The sequence below is a fragment of the Vicia villosa genome, linkage group LG3 (genome assembly GCF_029867415.1).
Source record: "Vicia villosa cultivar HV-30 ecotype Madison, WI linkage group LG3, Vvil1.0, whole genome shotgun sequence".
Lineage (NCBI taxonomy): Eukaryota > Viridiplantae > Streptophyta > Magnoliopsida > Fabales > Fabaceae > Vicia > Vicia villosa.
In genome coordinates, this window is record NC_081182.1 from 218119605 (window position 1) to 218127915 (window position 8311).

At 36.9% G+C, this 8311-nt stretch overlaps 1 non-coding gene across 1 annotated transcript; it reads right to left on the bottom strand.

The window, feature by feature from the left end:
- Positions 1–361: 361 nt before the first annotated feature.
- Positions 362–468, bottom strand: LOC131593780 (small nucleolar RNA R71). The gene has a single exon (XR_009281161.1). It is a non-coding gene; the product is annotated as a small nucleolar RNA R71 (small nucleolar RNA).
- Between the last annotated feature and the right edge of the window lie 7843 nt (positions 469–8311).

Sequence of the window (8311 nt, forward strand, 5' to 3'; positions counted from 1 at the left end):
ACCTTTGAAAGATTATACGATTCCTACGGAAGAAGAACCACATTGTAGTATTGTGCACCCGCCTATCACGACAAACAATTTTGAACTAAAACCTTCGTTGATAGGTATGGTGCAACAAAACCAATTTTCGGGGTTACCCATAGAAAATCTGAACTTGCACCTTTCGATTTTTGTTGACAATTGTGGTACTGTTAAGGCTAATGGTGTAAACCAAAATGCTATCCGCCTTATGCTTTTCCCATTCTCTCTAAGAGAACGAGCACGAGCTTGGATCCAATCATTGCCTTCTAATTCCATAACTTCATGGGCACAGTTGAAAGTCGTTTTTCTAGCGCGATACTTTCCACCGAGTAAAACAACCCAAGTTAGGAATGAGATAAATAATTTTAAACAAGAAGATGGGGAATATTTGTTTGATGCGTGGGAACGTTATAAGGATTTGTTAAGGTTGTGTCCCTTTCATGGAATTGAGAAATGGATGATAATTCACACTTTTTACAATGGTCTCTTTTACTCCACAAGGATGACACTCGATGCGGCTTCTGGCGAAGCCCTCATGTATAGCCTCCGAGATGCAGCCTATAGTCTTATACAAGAAATGGCCGAAAACCACCATTCTTAGGGGAGTATGAGACAAGGTGTTGAAAAATATACCCCTAAAACGGGGGGGATATGAAGTGAATGCCTTTGATCACATGAATGCAAAAGTCGGTGCTCTTTATAAAAATACTGATAAGATGAGCATCGCACCTACTACCCCTGTAACACCCCATATTTTTCTAGTATTTAATTTAATTAGAATTTAACTTAATTATTTGAATTAATTAGCATTTTATTGGATTAATTGGAAAAATTATGAAATAACGGTATTGGGCCAGTGTCGTGTTTAGTAAAGGGGAGGTGGTAATTGGGAGGCCTTTTACTAAAGTTGGGTTCTATTTTCATAAAATAAGGAAATAAGGAAAAAGAGGAAAATAGAAGCAAAAGAGGAGAAGAGCAAAGAACGTGAAAGAGCAAAGGGAAGAAGAGAAGAACATTCAAGGGCATTTGGATAAGGTAAGGGGTGACAATCCATTTAGCCTATATTATTAGTTTAGATATGATAGAACTGATTTATGTGTGTTATTCATATCGATTGAATGTTTTAGGTTTTCAGATTTTTGGGGTTTTGGAAGTTTTAGGACCTTTGGAGTGATTTGATGAAATTGGATGAATGATAATTATGTTTGATGTTAAATGACCTATAAACGTGTTACAATTGTGATAGAATATGGAAATTGGTGATGTTTTGGTATGATCAACGTTTTGGTGCGATTAGATTGGAATTGGGAGAAGAGGAGTGCCAAAATCTCACAGCAAGAATTATGGTGTGGTGCGGAGCGCCGGGCGGACAGATTGAGTCGTCGGGCAAGCGTGCGCCCACACGTCTTCGCCGGGAGAGTCTAGAGGGCGAGGGGTGGCAAAATACTGCCATAGAGCGTCGGGCGAGCCAGTCGGGGCGCCAGGCGAATGAACCCAGTTTTGCAAAATTTATAATTTTCGTATCTTTTAAACCGTAGGTCCGTTTTAAGCGTCGTTTTAAGCATTGTAAAGATAAAGAAATATTTTATATGATACATTGATGAGACGAGATGTAGCTCGATTTTATTTTAAAAATCCCAATTTAGTTTATTTTAGTGAGTTTATACATTATGTGCATAGATTGATAAATGTGACAATGTGGTGACATGGTGATGATATGATTGTAATATTGAGATGATATTGATTGTGAATATGTATGATTGATTATTGAATGATGCTAAAACATGAACATACTGAGTTCGGTGTTGATATTGGTGAGTTATGTTAAGATGAAATTCTTCATCGTATCAATGATGATGGTGAGTGTGTTATATGTTGTGCATGCATTCATAATCATTTTTGGTGGCTGAATCCCGATGACGTTTGGATCAGTGGAGGCATAAATCCCATTGTGTGGAATTAGTACTGGCAGGGCCGTATCTCGATGATGTTTGGATCGGTTAGATGGGTTAGTCCCATGACGTTTTGGCACCACATGCAAAGATTCGTTGCATTGCATATGTGTTATTATAACATGATCGGAAGATTTCCAATGTTATTTCATGGTAATGTGGTTGATTGTGTTTTTTGTTGTTGGTGAATATTTTCTGAAAATCTAAATATATTGCAGTTGGGTGAATAATATGCTTATGATGTTTTGTCGTTATAAACTCATAATTTAGTTTAATTATGATATATCTCACCCTTAATGTTTACCATTTTCAGATTGAGGAGTAGCGGCATTTGAGCCCTGTGAGGATAGCTTATAGGTTAGCCCGTTAGTTTTCGCGTCGGTGTCATGCTCTGATCTTGTAACACTGGGGAACGCTAGTTTAGAGTTGATTATTATACTCTCGTTTTTATTGGTTTTTGGATTATGTTTAATTGGTTTGTGGATCGGTGATTTGGTATTGACCATGGAAGGTTTATGTTATTCAATTTTTAAATTATTCCCGTTGTGTTGAACATGGTTTACTGAATAATAGTATTATATTCCTCGTGAAAGCATGACAATCTATTTGATATTTTGTTTCTTTTGAATTGTGACATCCTTGTTTCATGTTTACTCTAAATTTTATATTATATTCCACGTGGGTTTAGAAGGGTGTTACAATAGTGGTATCCGCATAGTCGGTCATTGTGACCAGAGTCTTATTGTTATTATTCCCTTGTATACGACTAGTGTGAGTTGACAATGTCGATACTTTTGTTCTAATGGAGATTGTTTTGTGAATTAAAAGAAATATGGCTGGAAGAGGTGGAAGAAACGATGACGCAATTTTTAAGGCCTTAAGGACGATTGCTGGTGTGCTATGAGGGAATCCCAATGGAGCAAGGATTGGTGCTAACAGACAGTTGGAGATTTTCATAGGAACAATCCTCCATTGTTCAAAGGCACTCACGATCCTGAAGGTGCTTGGAAGTGGCTGAAGGAAATCGAAAGGATCTTTCGGGTGATTGATTGCGCTGAGAATCTAAAGGTGAGTATGGTACTCACATGTTGGCTGAGGAGGCTGATGACTGGTGTGTTTCTACCAAGGCTGGGCTAGATGAGAAGGGTGGAGCAATCACTTGGGCTGTATTCAAGAGAGAATTTCTAAGGAGGTATTTTCCTGAAGACGTTCGGAGAAGGAAGGAGATTGAGTTCCTGGAGCCAAAGTAGGGTAACATGTTTGTTCCTGAGTATGATTCCAAATTTGTTGAGCTGGCTAAGTACTATACGCACTACAACAACGATGAGGCTACTGAATTCTCGAAGTGTATCAAATTTGAGAATGGCCTTCGTGATGAGATCAAGCAGGGTATCAGATATCAAAGGATTCATAGATTTGCTGATTTGGTGGATTGTAGAAAGATCTTCGAGGAAGATAACATCAAGGTGAAGTCATCTTACTCTCGCGAGTTGGTTGACAAAAGAGGCAAGAAGCCTATAGATCGAGGTAAGCCATATGGTAGAGGTAATCGGAAAGTGGGTGATTGGAAAAGGCCTAGTGGGGGAGACTGTAGTGCTCTTGTTAGGTGCTATAACTGTGGTGAAACTGGACATTGTAGGCATGAGTGAAAGAGTGAAGAGAAGAAGTGCTTCTAGTGTGGAAATATGGGACATATTTCGACTACTTGTAGAGGGAAATTCGTGACTTGCTACAACTGCGCTGAAGAAGGTCATATCAGTCCACAATGCACGAAACCAAGGAAGAATCAAGCTAGTGGGAAAGTGTTTGCTTTGACTGGTTCAGAGACTACTCCTAAGGATCGGTTGATTAAAGGTACGTGTTTTATCCATGGCAGACCTTTAATTGCGATTATTGATACTAGAGCGACTCATTCGTTTATTACTTTGGATTGTTCTAAAATATTGAATTTGGAAATATCTGATATAAATGGAAGTATGGTTATTGACACTCTTGCATCGGGTCCAGTGACTACTTTGTTTGCTTGTTTAAATTGTTCGATTGATACTTTCGGTAGGGAGTTTGGAATGGACTTGGTGTGCCTTCCTCTAGAACAACTTGATGTGATCCTAAGAATGAACTGGTTGGAATTCAATCGGGTTCATATCAATTGTTTTACGAAGACAATTATTTTCCCTGAAGCTGTTAGTATTGAGGACTTGGCGATGACTGTTAGACAGGTGGACGAGGCGGTTAAAGATGGGGTTGTTGTGTTTATGTTGTTTGCATCGATGGAAGTGAAAGGAAAGGCGGTGAGTAGTGAATTACCGATGGTATGTGAATTTCCGGAAGTCTTTCCAGAAGATGTTAAAGAGTTTCCACTAGAGAAAGAAGGGGAGTTTGCTATTGATTTGATTCCTAGAACTAGTCCAGTTTCGAAGGTGCCTTATCGTATGTCGGCATTTGAGTTGGCTGAATTGAAGAGTCAATTAGAAGAGTTTCTTGAGAAAGAATTTATTCGTCCTAGTATTTTTCCGTGGGGTGCGCCGGTTTTTTTGGTAAAGAAAAAAGATGGTTCTATGAGATTATGTGTGGATTATAGACAGCTGAACAAAGTTACTATCAAGAATCGGTATTTATTGTCGAGGATTGATGATTTGAAGGATCAAATGGTTGGAGCATGTGTATTCAGTAAGATCAATCTGAGGTCTGGGTATCATCAAATTCGTGTAAAAGCGGACGATATTCAGAAGACTGCATTGAGGACAAGGTATGGTCATTACAAGTATACAATGATGCCATTTGGAGTAACTAACGCACCTGGTGTTTTCATGGAGTATATGAATAGGATATTTCATCCTTATCTTGATAAGTTCGTAGTGGTGTTTATAGACAATATTATGATATATTCCAAGAATGAAAAAGAGCACGCGGAACACCTTAGAGTTATGTTGGAGTTATTGAAAAAGAAGAAACTTTATGCGAAGTTGTCGAAGTGTGAGTTCTAGTTAAGTGAAGTAAGCTTTCTTGGTCATGTGATTTCCAAGAATGGTGTTGCTGTAGATCCTACAAAGATAGAAGCGGTATCTCATTGGGAAGCTCCGAAGTTTGTTTCCAAGATTCGTAGTTTTCTTGGCCTTGCAGGTTACTACAGAAAGTTCATAGAAGGATTTTCAAAGTTAGCATTGTTGTTAACTAAGTTGACTAGGAAGGGTCAAGCATTCATTTGGGATTCGAAATGTGAAGAAGGATTCCAAGACTTGAAGACAAGATTGACTAGTGCTACTATTTTGATTTTGCCAAATCCGGTGGAATGTTTTGGAATTTACTGTGATGCTTCATGGATGGGATTAGGTGGTGTATTAATGCAGAATCAACAGGTAGTGGCTTATGCGTCGAGACAACTTAAGGTTCATGAAAGGAATTATCCGAGTCATGATTTAGAGTTGGCAGTCGTGGTCTTTGTGTTGAATTTATGGAGACATTATTTGTATGGTTCGATATTTGAAGTGTTTAATAATCACAAGAGCCTAAAGTGTCTCTTTGATCAGAAAGAGCTTAATGTGAGGCAAAGGAGATGGTTAGAATTTCTTAAAGATTATGACTTTGGGCTGAATTACCATTCGGTTAAGGAGAATATCGTTGCTGATGCATTGAGTAGGAAGTCCTTACATATGTATATGTTGATGGCGTGGGAATTGGATTTGATTGAACAATTCAGAGATTTGAGTTTGGTATGTCAAGGTACTCCTAATAGTGTTAAATTGGGTATGGTGAAGCTGATAAGTGGTATTCTTGATGAGATTAGAGCAGGTCAGAAAACTGATGTTGAGTTGGTTGATAGATTGACTTTGATTAACCAAGGCAAAGGAGGTGATATCCGAATTGACGAGAATGGTATAATGAGGTTTGGTGATCGAGTTTGTGTTCCTGATGTTGCTGAGCTTATGAAGAGTATCCTTGAAGAAGGACACTGTAGTGGATTGAGTATTTATCCTGGTGCTACCAAGATGTATCATGATTTGAAAAAGTTGTTTTAGTGGCATGGAATGAAGAAGGAAATTGCTGAGTTTGCCAGAAATAGAAGATTGAACATCAAAAGTTGTATGGAGTTATGCAACCTTTGTTTATTCCGGAATGGAAGTGGGACAATGTCATACCCCAAAATTTGCCCAACATATTTATTCATACTTCAGTCCATCTGATCTTCAAATGCTCAAAGATACACAAGAAGGGAGCATGCAGTCCCTCTCCTATACAACAGCTTCTAAATTAGGATTTCTGATTTAATCAAGGAATTTGAACTTTTGATATCCCAAGTGGATTCCATGATCTCTCATATGATTCAAAGTGCCCTCATGCCAAGTTTCAAGCCCTGATTCAAAAGATTGCTCACTCAATGACCTAAACGATCAATAATCGGCTAGTTGACCTAAAAGTCAAACCATGGTCAAATCACAGTCAAAGTTCCTGATTTTTTGTCAATATTCTCACCTTTAAGTATCATTCATCATGTGATCAAGTATTGATCATGATTCATCAAGGAAAGATCAGAAATCAACAAAACTCGAGGTTTCTAAATTAGGGTTTTTGGACTAAAAGTCAACCGAACTTTGACCAGTCATAACTTTCACATGGAACATCAGAAATTTTCCATCCAAAGCTCATTTTGAAGGAAATTGAATTCTCTACAACTTTGTTTCTCATATGCCAAGGCTAAAAATGCTTCATTTGAGATATATGGGTCAAAAGATTAGAGGTCCTCCGAAAAGGTCAACAAAAACATCTTTTGGGTCAAAGCTCATAACTTGCAAATGGAAAACTCAATTGAGATGAAACCAAAAGGGTTATTTAGAGGACATCTTGGGCTTTCTAAAAAGTCCTAGAACATGATCATATGACAAAAATTGAGGGAGATATGCACTCTTAAACTTGGCCAAAAATTGAGAAAACGCATGAAGACCTAAGTGAGGGGTTTTGGTATTTTTAAGTAGGGTTAATGAACTTTTTCGTCCCTTTAAATATTTCAAATTTCGTTTTTAGTCCCTCCAAAATTTTCCTTCAATAAATCGTCCCTTCAAAATTTTTCTTCCGAATTATTGGTCCCTAACGTCAAATTTCGTAGCTAATCAGTGGCTAAAGTCGTAGCTAATCTCTAGCAAATTTGACGTTAGGGACCAATAGTTTAGACGAAAAATTTTGAAGGGACGATTTCTTAAAGGAAAATTTTGGAGGGACAAAAAACGAAATCTGCAATATTTAGAGGGACCAAAAAGTTCATTAACCCTTTTAAGTATTAGGCCATAACTATTGGGCTATCTACGAAATCTTAAGCCCAAAGGGAGTCCATTGACCATATATTATTATTTTCATGATATTATTTTGTTTATATTTGATTTTAATCATTTAATTTCAAATAAAATTGAATAAATCATCAAAAAATAATATAAGTAAAATCAGTTTTTTTCCTTGATTAAATTTGATCTAAAGGCCATGATTTAAGAAGATATGTGCAAAATAATAGGAGAGTCAAAAATAGAAGTGATTGGTGCAATATGGAATCAAATAATTTCTCAATATTTTTCCACCAATTAAAGGATCTTTCTATTCAATTTCTAAACTTAATTCAAGGCCTACATATATGCTGAGTATTCTCACATACAAGGGACGAAAAATTGGCAAGAGGAAGCTAGGGTTTCCAAGAGAAAAAAATATCAAAAAAGTGACATTCAAGTTCTTTCGTTACAAGCCTTTTTCAGGAGCAAAAAGCCGTTGCAACCTCTTTAGAAGGTAATACAGGTTGGTTATTGTTATACCCCAAAATTTGCCCGCATCTTTTTTCAAGAAAACTCCAATCTGAAAATTAAGAGTCTCATATAATCATGGATTTTTATTTCAACAAATATCCTGACATATGAAATACTTAGTTTTTAGAATTTTTCTTATACAGTAATTTGGCTTGCAGTTGAATTTATTCTTACGCAAACGCCAAATACTGTTTATTACTTCACACATGCTATTTATTTATTTACAGATAAATAGTACTGACACAATTGGTACAGAGTTAAATCTTTTTGCAGGCGCAGAATCAGGAAACTCAGACTGTACTGGTAACAAGTAGATTATTATTATCTTTTGTTTCCCACTAATTTTTGTACTATATTCCATTATTTTCAAAAATCTTTTCAAATCTCTTTTTCAAAAATCAAATCCTAACTTTATTCTCCACATCTCTTTTTTTCCCAACACTATCATACACTTTCTTTCAAATCTTACTTCCACTCAAATTTTCCTTTTGTACGGAATCACATCATTCCCCAACGTCTCTATCCTTCTTTCCATTCTATAAATACCTCTCA